This window comes from Capra hircus, chromosome 17, assembly GCF_001704415.2.
Source record: "Capra hircus breed San Clemente chromosome 17, ASM170441v1, whole genome shotgun sequence".
Classification (NCBI taxonomy): Eukaryota; Metazoa; Chordata; class Mammalia; order Artiodactyla; family Bovidae; genus Capra; species Capra hircus.
The window spans coordinates 30,293,827-30,310,339 of record NC_030824.1 but is presented as its reverse complement, the minus strand read 5'-3'; the positions used below and the strand labels follow the sequence as shown (position 1 = coordinate 30,310,339).

The 16,513-nt window shown below is 43.9% G+C and overlaps 1 protein-coding gene and 2 long non-coding RNA genes across 4 annotated transcripts in view; 1 reads left to right on the top strand and 2 right to left on the bottom strand.

Moving 5' to 3' along the window:
• On the bottom strand, positions 1,212–5,307 carry LOC108637888. Its single transcript, XR_001919403.1, has 3 exons — positions 5,254–5,307; positions 4,579–4,660; positions 1,212–2,036 (listed from the first exon to the last, which is right to left on the bottom strand). It is a non-coding gene; the product is annotated as an uncharacterized LOC108637888 (long non-coding RNA).
• Positions 6,156–16,468, bottom strand: LOC102189609. The gene is made up of 3 exons (XR_001296703.2): positions 16,383–16,468; positions 9,218–9,279; positions 6,156–6,232 (listed from the first exon to the last, which is right to left on the bottom strand). It is a non-coding gene; the product is annotated as an uncharacterized LOC102189609 (long non-coding RNA).
• Positions 16,107–16,513, top strand: part of FAM198B (family with sequence similarity 198 member B) — a 71,508-nt gene continuing 71,101 nt past the window's right edge. The window contains exons 1-2 of one of the 2 annotated variants that reach the window (XM_018061481.1): positions 16,107–16,148; positions 16,401–16,459. The gene's annotated coding sequence lies outside the window, so the exon portion shown is untranslated. Of the gene's footprint in view, positions 16,149–16,171; positions 16,305–16,400; positions 16,460–16,513 lie in introns of those variants that run through there. The other variant, XM_018061482.1, reaches the window with a different exon arrangement.

Here is a 16,513-nt window from a genome sequence, read left to right as displayed (position 1 = left end):
GGATTTGGGCGGCCACCCACTCCTTGGTCTTTTAACAGTACCTGGGAACTGTCACGGCACCTCTGGGTGTGTCATTTCACTTGCTGACTGAGGATCAAGGTCTAGTCCTGTCTGCCGTCTTGGTCCCATTTGATTCTAATTGGTTTATGTTGTGTCCTTGGGCTATGTCATTCTTTCAAAAGTTGTGCCTTGCCTCTCTCCCTCCTGTTACATTTCCCCTGCTCCCCTTTGTCGCCTGCATCCACCCCATCCTGGTTTCTTCTAGACCACGTCCTTGGGTTAATCCAGGTTCTCTCAGAGATACAGAGATAGACTCTGTGCAAACATCTCACTGCAGGATAGAAAATTCCATCACAGCCCATCCAGCTATCAAATAAAAGATTCTGGAGTGCTGACAAGGTCAAAGCTTTGTCTTGGAAAATTTGTTCCTGCTGAGAGTTTAGGACTTGGTGAAGAATCATTTCTGCTTGTATGCAGTTGAGGCAGTTGGTTCCCACAGAGTTCCTGTAGCTGGCGTGCCCTCCCCTAGCTGCTCTGAGTAGAGGAGCTCAGGCTAGACTACAGCTTCCTCCAGAGAATGGCCCTCACCCTTTCTTGGCTGATGGAACCTGGCCCTTCCAGAGAGGCTTAGGACCCTACTCCTCCCTTCCCCAGCAGCCCACTTGGATCAGATTTCAAATCTCATTCCACTTGTAGGTGGAGTTGGGAAGAAAGATGCTTCTGCCATATAATCACCATACACAGTCCTCTGCAAAGGTTGCGGGTCTGTGACTTTGTGACTTTGTGCTGATTGCATGCTGTCAATTAAAATGATCCTCCTCCCTCCTTTATATGAAATCTACCTCATGACTTGGATTTTTTTTTTTTTTTCCTTCAAGTCAAGCATTCAAACCTTTCTCTAACTCTGATTAGGGAATTATTTCCAGATGAGAGCTCTGATACATCTTCTGGGACAAGCTGTCAAACCCACACTTCATCAAGGGTGCCTCACCCCAGTAATGATTTGCATCTTTGGGAGGTAATATATCTTCGGATTTATTAAAAAAAAAAAAAAAAGAGGTAGGAGGTGGTGTGTGAGTCTCTCTCATCAAATTGCATTGATGTGAAGCTCGAGACAGAGGTATTGGATTCTGTTTCCATAGCAACTGCTTCACTGCTCAAGGGGAAAAACAGGACAGCAATTGAAGTCTGTGTTAATAGCAGCTCTAAAAATAATCGGTAATGTGTTGAAATCAAGTGAAAGACCCAGCAAGCAATAGGTAAAAATTACACCCATGCAGGATGGGTTTGAAAATGAGGTGTTGTGCAAATACTGTCACAACTACAATATGCTTTAAGAATTACAGGAATGGTTGGTGACACATACATGTTTGAGGTGATCAACTATTATTTTATTTGCTCATTCATTTACTATCCAATCTTGATTTTATGCCAGCCACTAGGTAGCATCTAAAGGCACAGAGGGATGTCAGGACTGTCTCTCTTACAGGTGCTCACAGTTTTATGGGGGCAATAGATGGTGGTTAAAAAGGATGTTTTGTTTGTCTCCCAATACCAGTCTGTTCCCCACCATGTAACAGCCAGAAGATTAAGGGTTTGTATGGGACTGCTATCACATGCAGCTCCAGGGACGGTTGAAAGTCATTTACTTCAGGTATTGGTTCAGCAATGAGGGTGTAACCCTATATGGCACCATTTTAACTATACTGATTGCCTTCTGCATGAGGCTCAGAAATCTTGTTTGGTGCCATGCTTATAATTTCTTTCTTTTTCACCTAGAGGTAAAAGAGGGGTCATGGAGGGTCTGTTGCTCCAGGAAGCCACTCACTTGGTGATCAGCCTGAGGATGTCAGCTGTTGACAGAGGCAAGGCCAGGATAAGTTCGCAGAAACAAAGACCAGATGTGACCCAACAGACCAATGACCAGCTCCACCCTGGCTGTTCTGGCAATGCCAGCCAAGACAATTTCTCTTTTGTAGCTTGATTTTTTTGGTACAATTTTGTAGCTTGAACTGAGTTTTTAGGTTTCCTGCTGCCTGCAAACAAAAACAGTGACAAATGAAAATATCACGGAATAAGAAAATATTGGAAACAAGCAGAGGGAAGGAGAGACATAAAGAGGAAGGATAAATCGGGAGGACGGGACAACTAGCTCCATCTTGGAGAAAGGAGTACAGGAGAGATCCAAAAGTGTTCTCTGTAATGAGGTAAAGAGTTTCTGTCTGCATAGTTGCTGATGGTTGATGGAGAAACAGGCCTCTCCTAACCCAGGCTGAGTGCCCAGGAGGGTGCACTATGATCCCCAGGGAGCCTGAGCCCAGGCGCCCTTCACCTTCACTGCCCGTTGTGGGGGTGAACATCTCAGCCCTCGCTGCACAGCAGCAACTTGACCCCTGGTTGGAGGTCCCCTTCCAAAGCCCAGGGGTGTTTCTAGGCTGCGGGTGGGGAATGGGGTGCCAGTAGAATCGCTTCAGTCATGTCCGGCTCTTTGTGACCCTGTGGACTGAAGCCCACCAGGCTCCTCTGTCCATGGGATTCTCCATGAAGAATACTGGAGTGCTTTGCCCTGCCCTCCTCCAAGTGATCTTCCCTACTAGGATCTAACCTGTGTCTCTTGTGACTCCTGCATTGGCAGACAGGTTCTTTACCACTAGCACCACCTGGGAAGCCCCTTTCATCCAGGCTACACGGGTTCAGTTCTTGGGCAGAGAACTAAGATCTTGCTTCAAGCCACCACTCACTGCTGTCTCCCTGAGATCAGATGGAGGTCACGCTCCAAAGCCTGGTGGTGTCTCTGGGCTCTTGGGGGAGGGGGAGTGCCAGCAACACTATTTTTGTACTTTTCCTGACCTCCAGTTCACAGCCCCCTGGACTCCATTGAGCACCAGGCCTTTATCCTTAACCCGGACATCATTCAGCTTCCTGCTTTCTTCAGGTCTGCTCTGTATACCCACAGTGGAAAGCTGACCAACAGTTTCAGGAAGTGTGAATGCAGATTTAAGAGCCCCCTGTCTGAGAACCCCCTCTCCTCAAAGCCCAGCTTCTTTGGCATCACTGACTCCATGTCTGTCTGAGCCTGTAAGACTTGTGCCTTCTTCTGGAGCCCTCGTCACCCTGGCCGCAATCTGGAAGATGCCCACAGATGTCTGAGGTCACTCGGGTACCCCTGTGTACTTCCCTTTCTAAGGATTCCAACTGCTCCAATCCACTTGTGCTAACTCTCCAAGGCCTCAACTTACCACTAGCACCACCTGGGAAGCCATCCTCCAAGGATTGCTTATATGTTTCCCCAACTCCAAAGTCATTTTTTGGTAGATGATTTTATTCAGTATAAGCTACATTGTTAGGCCCAGGGTTCAAAATGGATTCCAATGAATTTTAATTTCTATAATTTATTTAATTATCTCTAAATGTCACTTTAAAATTTCTTTTAAATATGCACTCAATCATTTTAATCTTTTCTTATTGCCTACTCACTTTGCTGTCTTCTAAACATCGTTTCTATAGTGAATAAATATATGTTTGGATTCTAATTCTAAAATATCTCCTTTTTCTTTTTTAATATTTGTGATTTCTTATATTTACCTCATATGAACTTATATCCATTTATGGAAAATTTAAATTTGAGAGATGTTTCATCTTAGAGAAGTTGCAAACAGTGGATTCTCTGTTTTTCTTTATTTATTCTGGGTCTAGATTTAAAATACAAAAGCCTGTGAGAGTATCTAGCTTGACATAATGCTGAAACAGAAATTATACATTTTAATCTTGAATTGTGTTCTCTGTGGAAAACTTATAAAAGTGATAGAAATGTTTAGTGATGAACTTAGATTCACTCAGCTTCTCAGGCAGTTAAAACCTTTAGCTGTTGAAATTCCATGCTCATCTTTTAAATGTTTTATTTATTTAAAAATTAATATACTTTAGAGGGAAGGTTATTTACATGTTAGTTAAAATTCAGCTCATTTTGAAAGATTTTTTTTTTTCTTAAGGAAAGGGACAATGTCTTTCCCCCAAGGTCCAATAAATGAATACATAAAAATAAGCCCCTGTTTGGTTTGAAATTTATGACAGGTTGGCAGTTGAATTATTCATCAAACTAAAATGAATAATCTATAAAACTAATCAAAGCAGTCTAGCTCAGTCACTTGGCAGATGACAAATTTGGCCTGATTAGGACTGTTGTGTTTCAGGCTGTGTGTAGGCAGGATCAGCTTGAGTGTGTTGAGGCAAGACAGGATGGGAAGAATTTAGATCTGAAGCCAGATGTGTCTGTTAGGTTTGGGCAGGCCCTGAGGTGGTGGCTGGCGAAGAGGTGGAGAACCGAAAGAGTGAAAACTCCAAAATAGAGTCTGGCCTGGACAGTGGGACCCCATACTCCTCTTGATGGTGGCACCATTGACTCTCCTTCATGTCTATGTCCAAAGAGACTTGACAGTGACTGTCGCAGAGTAGCTACTCCAAAAATACTTTAAATAAAAAAGCAAAAGACTAATATAGGAGCCTAAAGGCATGGCAATTGGCACCTCAGGCTCTCATAACCCCTTACAAGTATTTCCACAGTAGGGAGACACTTACCTGGAGAAGAGACATCTAAAACCGTCCAGCAACTGGTGACCCTTCCCCTGAGCAGATGGGTGTGGTCAACTTGAATCTCTTTCTGGCATAAGGAAACATTCCTAAGGTCTTCTCCCCCACCACCACCCCCCACCCCTCCCCCGACTATAGTGTCCCGGTAAAGACAAAGTTAACTCCTTTTTGATATGCTAAGGGCTTTTATTTATTAATTCATCTAACCCTTACAACAACCCTAAGGAAAGCTGTTATTAAAAAAAGTAAAATGAACATTAATCTACTATATGTCTACTGATGTCATTCATTATTGTTCTGGTACTGTTGCCAGGAGTCTAAGCAGCCTGAAGATGTCAGCTTACCTGAGGGGAGGTCTGTCCAGGTATGATCTACACACAAGCCCATGTATGACAAGTGCCCCCTGCCCATGACCATCACATTGCTAAAGAACATCGACTAGAGCCTCATGTGGTGACCACAGACTGATTTTGAATAAAGGCAAAAATTACCAAAGATTTGAATCCAAAATAACCAGCAGGACATACCTGATTATCTTCAAGTCCTTTGCTAAGTGTAGAAGGAGATAGTGAGTCAAATTCTGAATAATTTGCTATATTAATAACTCAGTAACACTAACGACTGTGGAATCTGAAACTAAGTGCTGATCAGTGTTTTACTCACCGCTGTTTTCTTGTAGCCTCTTTAGAGAATGCTCAGTCATCAGCATCATCCTTGCTAGAAAAAGGGAGCAGGTGAATAAGCCACAACTTCTGTGTATTAAGCACTGTGCTAAGTGCTTTACAAACATGTAATATGTAATTTGACTCTTAGCACAACCCTGGAACAATAGATATAATAATCTAGATGCAATAAGCCCAGTTTTTCAGATGAAGAAATTGAGCAAAATGAAATTTCTTGGTGCCTTAGTCCAGGCTACTATCACAAATTATCATAGACTGGGCAATTAAAACAACACACATTTCTTTGTCACAGTGCTGGAGGCTGGGAAGTCTGCGATCAGGGTGCCAGCATGGTGGGACTCTGACCGAGAGCCCTCTTCCTGGTTGGCAGGTGGCCGTCTTCTTGCTGTGTCCTCATACAGCACAGAGCAGAGGCAGGAAGCAAATTCTTCTGTCTCTTCTTTTTACTTTATTTTGTTTACTTGGCTGTGTCAGATCTTACTTGTAGCACATGGGCTCTAGCTCCCTGACCAGGGATTGAACTGGGCCCCCTGCATCAGGTGTGTGGAGTCTTAGCCACTGGACCACCAGGAAAGCCCCTGTCTCTTCTTCCAAGGGCACTAATTCCACCAAGATAGCTTCCCTTACATGATCTCATGACCTCCCGGAGGCCTGGACACCATCAGAGTGGTCATCAGAGTTTCAGCATGTGAATTTTGAGGGGACACAAATATCCACAGCACTTGCCAAAAGCACCTCACTGAGATAAGAGTATTTTGTTTACAGATTCCTCAGCTCAACTGAATTCAAGTGCAGATTTCCTGTCATCAGCTCTATTGTCTGGTTATTTCTATATCCTAAGCAATTAGTGCAAAGATAAAGCAAAGAACCTTGCCTTTGAGCTGGTGATGACCTCAATCAAGGCTGTTTTCATCCCCCAGAGAACTGCAAAATGATGTGCCTTCTTCACCAAAGATTTCCTGAGGGGAAATAATTGGGGAGTGTTATATTTAGAGAAACAACATGTTCGTTCTTAGAAAAATATTTGATTTTCTTCTATGTGTTACAGCGCTTTGTATCTGTTCATCTTTTTAGTTTCAGAATCCATTCCAGGCTTCTCACCAAAGTTTTCTGGCTTATAATTTTTGGCTGCGATACACGTTATGTGGCCATGGGAACCTGAGGACTGCTTTTTGGAAACCAGTGCGATTTTACCATAAAAGGTGTCTTTATGGGCACAGAACTGGTGCTGGCCCGAGAAAGCTTTGAGTTCTTCCTGCAATTTTCCTCAGTCCCTCCACACCCAGCCACGAGGGCTCCTGGTTTTCATTTCATGGACTGTGAACTGCAGTCTCTCTCAAATTTTTCCTTTCCCCAGTGTTTATACAGCATGACCTTGCTTTGAGAAAGGGGCTTGGATCCAGAGGGCTGGGTGACTGGCTGGGCAGATATGTGTATTAACCTGTTCTGTCTATTCTAATCCAACAGATTAAATGTCGAGGAGGAAAAAGAACACCCATAAAGCGAGAAAAGGTATAGAATGACTGTGCATAATGTGGTTTTGAGTCTTCATACAACTTTTTTCTTTCCTTTCCTTCTTCTTTTGGTATTTTTCCTCTCTTCCTGGACTGCCTAGTTCTTTTGAGGGTTCGTCCATCAGGGCAATGGTTCTCAAACATAAGCATGCATCAGATTATCTGGAGGGAGGGCTGGGTTGAAGCGCAGTTGAAGAACTGTGCTTCTAATAAATTCCCAAGTGAAGTGGTAGCAGTCTGAGAACCACTGGTCTAGGGACTGTGCTTTATTATCTGAATCTTTTCATTCATTCATTCAGTGTTTAGTGAGACATTACTGAGTCTTAGACACACCATTCCCCTGACAGAATCCAGCTTTAGGGACTGGTATTGTAACTGAAAGTGGAGTCTGGCTCAAAAGCCAATAAAGAGGCCAGGTTGGTAGAAAGGAAAGTTTGCTTCACTTTGGATGCCAGCAATGAGTGGGAAGGGTAGCGTGTGTGCTCACTCAGTCATGTCCCATTCTTTGCGACCTCATGGATTGTAGCCTGCCAGACTCCTCTGTCCATGGGACTCTCCAAGCAAGAATACTGGAGTGGGCTGCCGTGTCCTCCTCCAGGGGAATCTTCCCAACCCAGGGACTGATCCTGCATCTCCTGCACTGCAGGAGGACTCTTCCCCATCTGAGCCCTGGGAAGGTGGACGCCTGTCCAAAGGCGGACCCCACCCCCACCCCCCTACCGACAGTTGGGGGCAAGAGCTTTCATAGCGGGGAGTGGGGGAGTCTACATGCAGAAACAGCACAGTCAGCTCCAACATCATCTTGAAATTGGTCATCGGTGGTCTGATCAGTGTCCTCTTGATTGTTTTAGGCACAGTTACTCTTCAGTTCCAGGGTCTGTTTGTTCCTATTTCTTTGAGGCCAGTTCTTGGAACCGTGGCAGCTTATGTCACGGCTATAGTCTGGTCATAATGTAGTTCACTTTTTCCACCTGGTGGGTGTTTTCAGTACCTGCAAAATAGCTCATGGGATATGACTCTGAATATTATCTATAGCCCCTGAGAAGGAACTGAAAGTCCTTGATTTTGCTTACTGACTACATTGTTATTATTTGGTCTCCTTTGAGTGTTTTTCTTTGCTTCTGACTGTTTTTCTCACTTCTCTGATTACGCTTCAGTTCAGTTCAGTCGCTCAGTCGCGTCCGACTCTTTGCGACCCCATGAGTCTCAGCACGTCAGGCCTCCCTGTCCGCTTATTCTTTGGCTAAAGATATTTTCAAAGACAAAAGGTGGGCAGAGGACATGGGGGACAAGGACCATAGAGTCCTGCTCCATTTCATTATTTAGTGAGTCTTTAATAAATGTTAGTTTGTTGCGCAATCTATATTTCCTTGAGTCTCGGCAATCTGGGGGAACCAAGCATTCTTTGGTGGGACTGACTCCAACCCCACCGATGCTCCCCATCTCCTGCATGAAAGCAGCCCTCCAGCAGCTCTCAAAAAGCACTATTTGTGCCACAGGGACTTGTCACTTGTGTGTTTGTAAACCCGCTCAGTTCTGATCACCGCATGCCAGTCTCTCTCCGGGATGTTTTCTCTGTGGAGCTACTTACAAGGGACTCACTGCCCAGCCCTCCCGCCACTGCTGCCACCTTCTATGGTGCCCACACCAGGAGTGCCACACCTCTGTTTCCCAAACTGCCAGTGTCTAGAAGTGGGAGCGGGGAGGGGAGCAGCTCCCTGACCCTGCACTCTATTTCTTCCCTGGAAACCGACCTGTACTGCTAGCGCCTCAATGTCTCAGAATAAAACATGTAAATCCCTCCATCAGAGTTTGCCTGTAGCTCTTTCCTGGGGCTTGAACTCATAGGGTCAATGGGTCGGATACATGACACTCACACATTCTGTCTTTTCTAATCCAGTTTTTCTATCTGTTCATAACCACGTGTGTGTGGTTTGCCACATGTGTCTGAACCATCATTGGGAGCACAACTGAGTCTCAAAACTACTGGATAGAAATGCAAAAAGGGACCTCAATTTCTCCTGATCTTATTTTCCTGTATTTTTAAGGTGTTCATTTATAGTTCCATTTCTAACGTGGCAAATTTAATCTAGGATTGCCAGGGGCCTTCCTTCCTTTAAGTGTACTCTGCCTGCATCTTATTTCTTTTATAGCTACTTGCCACAGGGTAGGAGAGAAGCGATCCTTTGTCCACACTAGGTTCCTGCAAGGAGTCTAAGGATAGAGACACACACCGAAAACCACTGCTGCCCAGGACGTTTGGTCCTAAGCCACGAACGACCCAGGGCCAGTGTGTCTATCTGTCCTGGCTTTCTTCTGTGTGGCCTGGGAGTGCGGGCAGGAAGCAGAGAATTGAGGCCTTCAGCATCCACAGTGGAAACAGAGAAGCTTAGTTGTCTAGACTGTCTGGGGCTTTTAAATGGAACTTACCTCCAAGTTACCTACTTTTTCTGTTCCTCCACGATGACTCTGGGTGTCGTTGGGTTTTGAAACTATAAAACAGATGCTGATTATTATAACATGCATGGTTATAATGGTGGTGGTTTAGTCGCTAAATCGTGTCCGATTCTTGTGACCCCATGGACTGTAGCCTGCGGACTCCTCTGTCCATGGGATTTCCCAGGCAAGAATATTGGAGTGGGTTGTCATTTCCTTCTCCAGGGGATCTTCCCAACCCAGGGACTAAACCCGCGTCTCCTTCATTGTAGATGGATTCTTTACCACTGAGCCACTAGGGAAGCCTATGACATGCATAGATCCTCTAATTATTCAGAAGTGAGATGACAACCCTATGAATATCTGTTATTGCAAACAGGTGTCAAACTGGTCGAAGTACATTTCATCTGCTTCCTGGAAACACTGCTCAGTTTCCGATCGTGTGGCAGGACCATCCTGATACAAATTACACTCTAAATAAATGGAACCAGCACTCCTAGGGAGATGAGGGTAAAGGGACTGTTGTGGGGGATTCCTATACCGAGAAACGGCAGGGTAACTCTTCATCAGCTGTAACAGTGGACCGAGGGGAGGAGATCCAGTGTGTGAAAGACTGGGTAGTTTGTTCCCTGGAAATAGGCCTATTGGGGGCTTTCCTGGCTACAAAAGAGAGATGAATCCAGGACACTAGCACCACTCCATAGATCTGTAAGGCTAGCTCTGAGGCGACACTGGGTTTTCTTTCACAGGGCTCCCCAGGAGGCTCAGTGGTAAAGAATCCGCCTGCCCGTGCAGGAGACTCAGGTTTGATGCCTGAGTTAGAAGGATCTCCTGGAGAAGAAAATAGCAACCCACTCCTGTATTCTTGCCTGGGAAGTTCTACGGACAGCAGAGCCTGGCAGGTTCCAGTCTGTGGGCTCTCCAAGAGTTGCACATGACTTAGTGACTAAACAACAAACAACTCCTACTGAGGCTAGATGTGGTGGCCTGAGTCAACAGGAAAGATGTCCTTAACTGTGAGTCATCAGGTGTCAGATAAAGGTGCGCATATTTCTAGAGCATACAACATGAAACCTGTAACTTCTTTATAAGGGTTTAGAGACAGATCTAGGAACTTCCTGATGGCTCAGATGGTGAAGAATCTGCCTGCAATGCAGGAGACCAGGGTTCGATCCCTGGGTCAGGAAGTTCCCCTGGAGAAGGGAATGGCTACATACTTTAGTATTCCTGCCTAGAACATCTCATGGACAGAGGAGCCTGGTGGGCTACAGTCCATGGGGTTGCAAAGAGTTGAACACGACTGAGTGATTAGTACACAGACACAGAACTAATACAGATCACTATTGAAGGAACCGCCAATTTCTTGGTACCAATTAAACTTATCTATAAAAAAATTTCAAAGCTTATTAGGCTAAGGGTGTTTCAGCAACAGGCCAGGCCAGCTTGTTGCCACCCAGGCCTGATGTTAAGATGGGTGATAAGAGTACTAGCAAATTCCCCATGACAAGCAGAACAGAAGTCGGACCCAAGGACTAAGGCTAAAGCCAGGATTATAGTTCTAGAAGAGCTGTGGATCCTGGAGATCAGAGGGCAGCAGGCAAAGGTCAGGACTCAGTGGACAGGTCTGGTCAGCATAAATTGATTTCACAAAGGAAGCAGTGAGTGAGATCTTAGTTCCTTGCCCAGGAATTGAACCTGCATAGTCTGGATGAAAACCAGAAATCCTAGCCATCAGAACAGCAAGGGCTAGAGGCTAGAAGCTATTTTTCCCTGGATCTTTGCCCCCATTGAAAAATGCGTGTCTAGCAAAGGCAAAACTGTAAATGCAGGTACAAAGTTTATTATTACTGACACAGCACCACAAGTGAAGAAGCACATAGAAAAACAGTTTTAGTTAGGACAGAACTAAGGCAGAGATGCAGGAAGAGAAAGGGTGTGGGCGTCCCCTCCTAGTGAGGAGGCAGTTAAGTCATTTTTATATAGGGCAGTTTACCTTTAGCCAATTAGCTGGTTGTTGTTGTTGTTTTCCACATCTGACCTGCCCTATGACCCTCCCCAACATTTTTTCCAAGATAGATTCCAGCCCAAAGGCCTATGGGATATTAGCATCACTTATTATGGGGTGGTGCCTCCTTTTCCTTAACCCCCAAGGAGCCTTTCTGCACATGTGCAGTGTCTCCTTTGCTCCAAGGATGGGAAATATGTGACCTCTTGATCTTTCGCTCAAACAAGATTTAGCCCCTCTCTGTTCCTGCCATGATTATTGCCTTAAAGTATCCACAGGAAGCAAAGCCTGGCTATTTATCTTGTTTCAGGTGTCATTGCCATTTCGGAGAGCAAACAGGAGGCTGGTTGTAAGTATCTTAACCTGGAGCCCACTTACTCCCTGTTTCAGGAAATTCAAACAGGTTATAAGTGTCTGGCCCGAAGTCCATCTTTTTCTTGCCCCAAGAAATGTAAACAGGAGGCCAGTTGTAAATATCTAGCCTGGGGCCCATTTATCTCCTGCATCAGACCAGAACAAGTATCTATCTGTGGGTCTGTATCTTATGTACCAAGTCTGGGTCAAGCACAGCAAGGAGAAGTTTACCACTAAGCTTTTCAGTGACGGGGGCCCTTAGGCATCCGTCTGGTGGGTGAGCTTGTGCCCACATCAGCATCAAATAGCACACCTGACAGATGTGGGGAAAGGAGAGACCTCCTTACCATCTGCTCTGGTCCTGGACCTCTCCCAGGTAAAGGACAAACAGTCTTTCCACATGTGTATCTTTTCCTGGGAAGCCTTGAAAGATTTAAAGATTATTTCATGGCCAGTAAAACCTAAGATGTTTCACTTGACTGTAGATAAGTGTTAAATTTGTTTCTTAAACTAGCCATTTAACTTTTAGAAGCCTGAATTATAATCTTTCACACTAGACTTTTTCAAACTGTGAATTTCTGGGCTCCTTCTCACAGAAATTAAGGGGAATCTCTGGGGAGCTGGATGGAATATAGGCATTTTTTTTTTCAAATTTTCAATGATTTCATTGTTCTTTAACTTTTTAATTTAATTTTGAAATAATGAATACATCGGGCTTCCCTGGTGGCTCAGCTGGCAAAGAATCTGCCTGCAATGCAGTTCAGTCTCTTAGTTGGGAAGATCCCCTGGAGAAGGGAAAGGCTACCCTCTCCAGTATTCTGGCCTGGAGAATTCCAACGACTGTATAGTCCATGAGCTCACAAAGAGTTGGACACAACTGAGCAACTTTCATTTCGTTTCACTTCACTTCAATGAATTCATCATTGTAAATCACAAATTCTTCACTGTAATTAAAAAAAATGTAAAAAAGTATTACTCTCTTATTCCTTTTCTATATAAGGCTATAGTGTCTATGATCATGATATAAAGAATATAAATGAGTATTTGTTTACCCACCATCTTTTTCAGTTTTATTAAAGGATAAGATATGTATGGAAATGCACAAATAGTAAATGGATAGCCAAGAAGCTATCCCCAAATAAACACCATCTAGGTGAAGAAATAGAATATTAGGGAATTCTGTGGTGATCCAGTAGCTAAGACTTAGCTCTTTAGCTGCAGGGACCCAGGTTCAATCCCTGGTCAGGGAACCAAGATCCTGCAAGCTATGTGGCACAGCCAAAAAAAAAAAAAAAAAAAAAGAGTGTACAATATGATTTAAAAAAAAAAAAGAAGTGGAACATTAGCACGCACCACAGTGCCTGCGCACATTACTTCTCCATAAAGGTATAAAAAATTAGCAGGTTATTTTAATGGGCCACACTATTGTCTCATTGTCTACTTTTCCACTTTGTTCTCCTGATAGATTTGTTTTCAATGGAGAGAGAATGCGTTAGGTGTGAGGATTATCCTATCGGTCTCTCTGAGCTAATAATATTCATAGCAATCACAAATATTTTGAGTGTTCTGTCTTTATGTGGCATATGTGGATATTAGAGCGTGACAGCAAATTTTCAAACTATGACTCATTCAAGGAATTCAGCCTTATTTTTCTAAAAGTAAATGAAACTTCTCTTTGGAGCCCATGATACCTGCTGGGAAAAAATACCTTTGTGTTCAGTTTCAATCATGACCTTGAACAAAAGGTGGGAATGGTTACACATTTCAGTGTGGGTTCACCAGGCTTGGGAACGCAACTGCTGCCCTGGGGAGCCTGAGGTCTCTGGGGCAGAGGATGCGACTGCGTCTGTTGGACCACTTGTGGACAGTGCACACAGGCCCAAAAAAGAAAGTCAGCCTGCCGGCCATCTGAAGTGCTGCCCAAGCGGACAGCTTGAAGAAACAAGGAGCTCTCCACGGAACAGTGAGCTGTCAGATTCTGAAGGGCTGAGCAGACATCAACAGCCAGCCAGAGAGGCCATGATCTTCAAAGGGAGGGCACCACCCCCTCCCTGGTCAAGGGTCAGCTTTAAGCACCTGCCCAGTCCAGAGAGCCAGCATGCCAATTCATCGCGTCAGAGGGGAGCAAGGCCGTTTCTGCTGTTAACTTTGCCTCCCCATCACCCTTCACCTCTGGGACAGCCAGAGCCACTCACGGCAGAGTGAGTGGGTGGGAGGATCAGGTACAGGAGGGCTAGGCAGAGAAAACAACCCCCTGTGGATTTCCTTTCTCCTTTTCCTATAGATTTTGGCCATCCTTTCTGAGGAATAGCAAGCTGCCAGAGAGGGGAAATGCTGTAGGCATAAATGTGAACATCTTGACTATTACATAGAATCTAACTTTTGATTAGTTTGTGTGTATATGTGTATATCTGTGACTAAAACAGAGACATTAAAAATATAATCTAAGTCTGACTACAGAAGTATTGTCTGAATTTTCATCCAAAGGAGTTGAAAAGCACTATACTAGTCCAGAGAGCAGGTTTGAATAGGCAGTAGGAAGAATGATTCAAATTGCTTTCTGGGGCTTCCCTGGTGGCTCAGTGGTAAATAATCTGCCTGCCAATGCAGGGGGTGCAGGTTCGATCCCTGAACTGGGAAGATCCCACATACTGTGGGGCAACTTAGCCCGCTTGCAGCAACTACTGGAGCTTGTGCAGCTAAAGCCTGTGCTGCACAGCAAGAGAAGCCAGTGCAATGAGAAACCCATGAACTGCAACGAAGAGTAGCCCCCGCTCTCCGCAACTAGAAAAAAGCCCATGCAGGAACAAAGACCCGATGCAGCCCCAAAACTAAAACAAACGAACAAAAAGTTTTCTGATTCTTACTGCTGAGCATTGCTTATCCAGTGTATTTTTAATATCAGCATCTTAGCTACAACCATGATTCTATGAGCTGGTTCCTAACTCTACCGGAGATCTTTGCCTTGGGGCAATGCTGACGCCCTGTCAGGAGGCCAAGGCTGGGAAGGGCCTCTGAGACGATCAGTGAGGTGTCAGGGACAAAAATGTGGGGAGAGGAGGGACAGTCAACCAAGTTCACTAACTCAGACAATTCATATCTACTTTCTATACATTTATCCACTAAAAAAAAACAAGTTTTGGAAACAGTGGAGCTTTCCCCTTAGTATAACCTGGCCTCTGCCAAACACTCACTTTTACTTTTTAAAGAGCTCAGGTCAGTTATTCTTCTAAATACAAGAAAATAACAAGATAGTTTTATGAACCAGCTTTGTTATAGCTTTCTTTCAAGAAGTTAATATTTATTATCTAGAAAGTAATTCTGTGCTCATGGACGTGTGCTTTAAAGAGTATTGCTCCCATATAATCCAACAATCTCACTCCTGGACACATATCTGGAGAAAAACATGGTTTGAAAGACTACGTGCACCCTGGCGTTCACTGTATGGCTGTTTACAATATCCAGGACCTGGAAGCAACCTAAATGTCCATCAGCAGAGGAACAGATAAAGATGATGTGGTACATATATGTGGTGGACTATTAACAGCTACTAAAAAGAATGAGATAATGCCATTTGCAGGAATATAAATGGACCTAGAGATTATCATACTGAGTGAAGTAAATCAGAGAAAGATAGGTATCACATGATAGTGCTTATATGCAGAATCCAAAAATGATACAAATGAACTTATTTATGAAACAGAAACAGACTCGCTGATTTAGAGAATAAATTTATGATAACAAGTAGGGGACGGATAGGGAGGAGGGCTAGAATGGGAGATTGGGATTGGCATGCACACACTGCTATATATAAAGTAGATAACCAGCAGGGACCTATTGTATAGTACAGGGAACTCTACTCAATACTCTGTAATACCCTAAATGGGAAAAGAATCTGAAAAAGAATAGATGCATGTATATGTATAATTAAATCACTGTGTTGTACACCTGAAACTAAACACTGTCAATCAACTATACCCCAATAAAAATTTTATTTACTTATTTTTTTAATTTTTAAATTTTTTTATTTTTTTGGTTTACAATACTGTATTGGTTTTGCCATATATTGACATGAATCCACCATAGGTGTACATGAGTTCCCAACACTGAGCCCCCCTCCCACCTCCCTCCCCATATAAAAATTTAAAAAAGAGTACTGAAGTACAGTGGAAATCAATTTGCTGCTTACATTCTCATGAAGTTTAGACAGAATCTACAGGTATTTCTAGGCCACTGCCAGTACTGGAATTGTCCTGTCCCGTTCCTCCACATGGCAGAACTTTTAAAGAGGAAGAAAGATCTGCGTTTGAGTGCTAAAGGAACGGTTCTATTCCAATTTTTGGTATTTTATCACTTGGAAGTTAATCCTTTCCTTCTATATATATTCTAATTCCTTGATCGTTTTTGCATTGTCAATTGTAGTCTTTTTAGGATTACAGAAAATACTCTAATTTCTCCCACCCCCACATCACAACCTTCTTTTCCGGGGGGAGGGGAGTCATTCCCTGTCTGCTTTCAGTGTGCCTGTTTGCCTTCTAGATTCTATTTGCTGTAGAAGCAAAAACAGTAAGTCTAAGTGAGACCCAGAGGTCATCAACCCTTGCCTCTGCGCCAGGACACACAGATCACCTAAACCAATCACTAACCTGTTTTTTAAATACCTCCAATCAGAGAGAATCCACAACTTTATTTTGTGACTGTTGTACTGTGGAACGGCACACTGTAAATGTCTTCCTACCCATGTGTACTCCTATTTTGCCTGTTCTATTTTAACCCTCATTTGCATTAACCCTTTCTTACCTTTTTATGAATTTCTAGGCCACTTCTCAGAAGAGGTGGGAGATCAATGTGACTCTGGACACAGCCAGGATGAAAAGGTGAGTCCCTGGGAACTCTGATGCTCTAATCCCACGCCTCTGGGGTGATGGCAT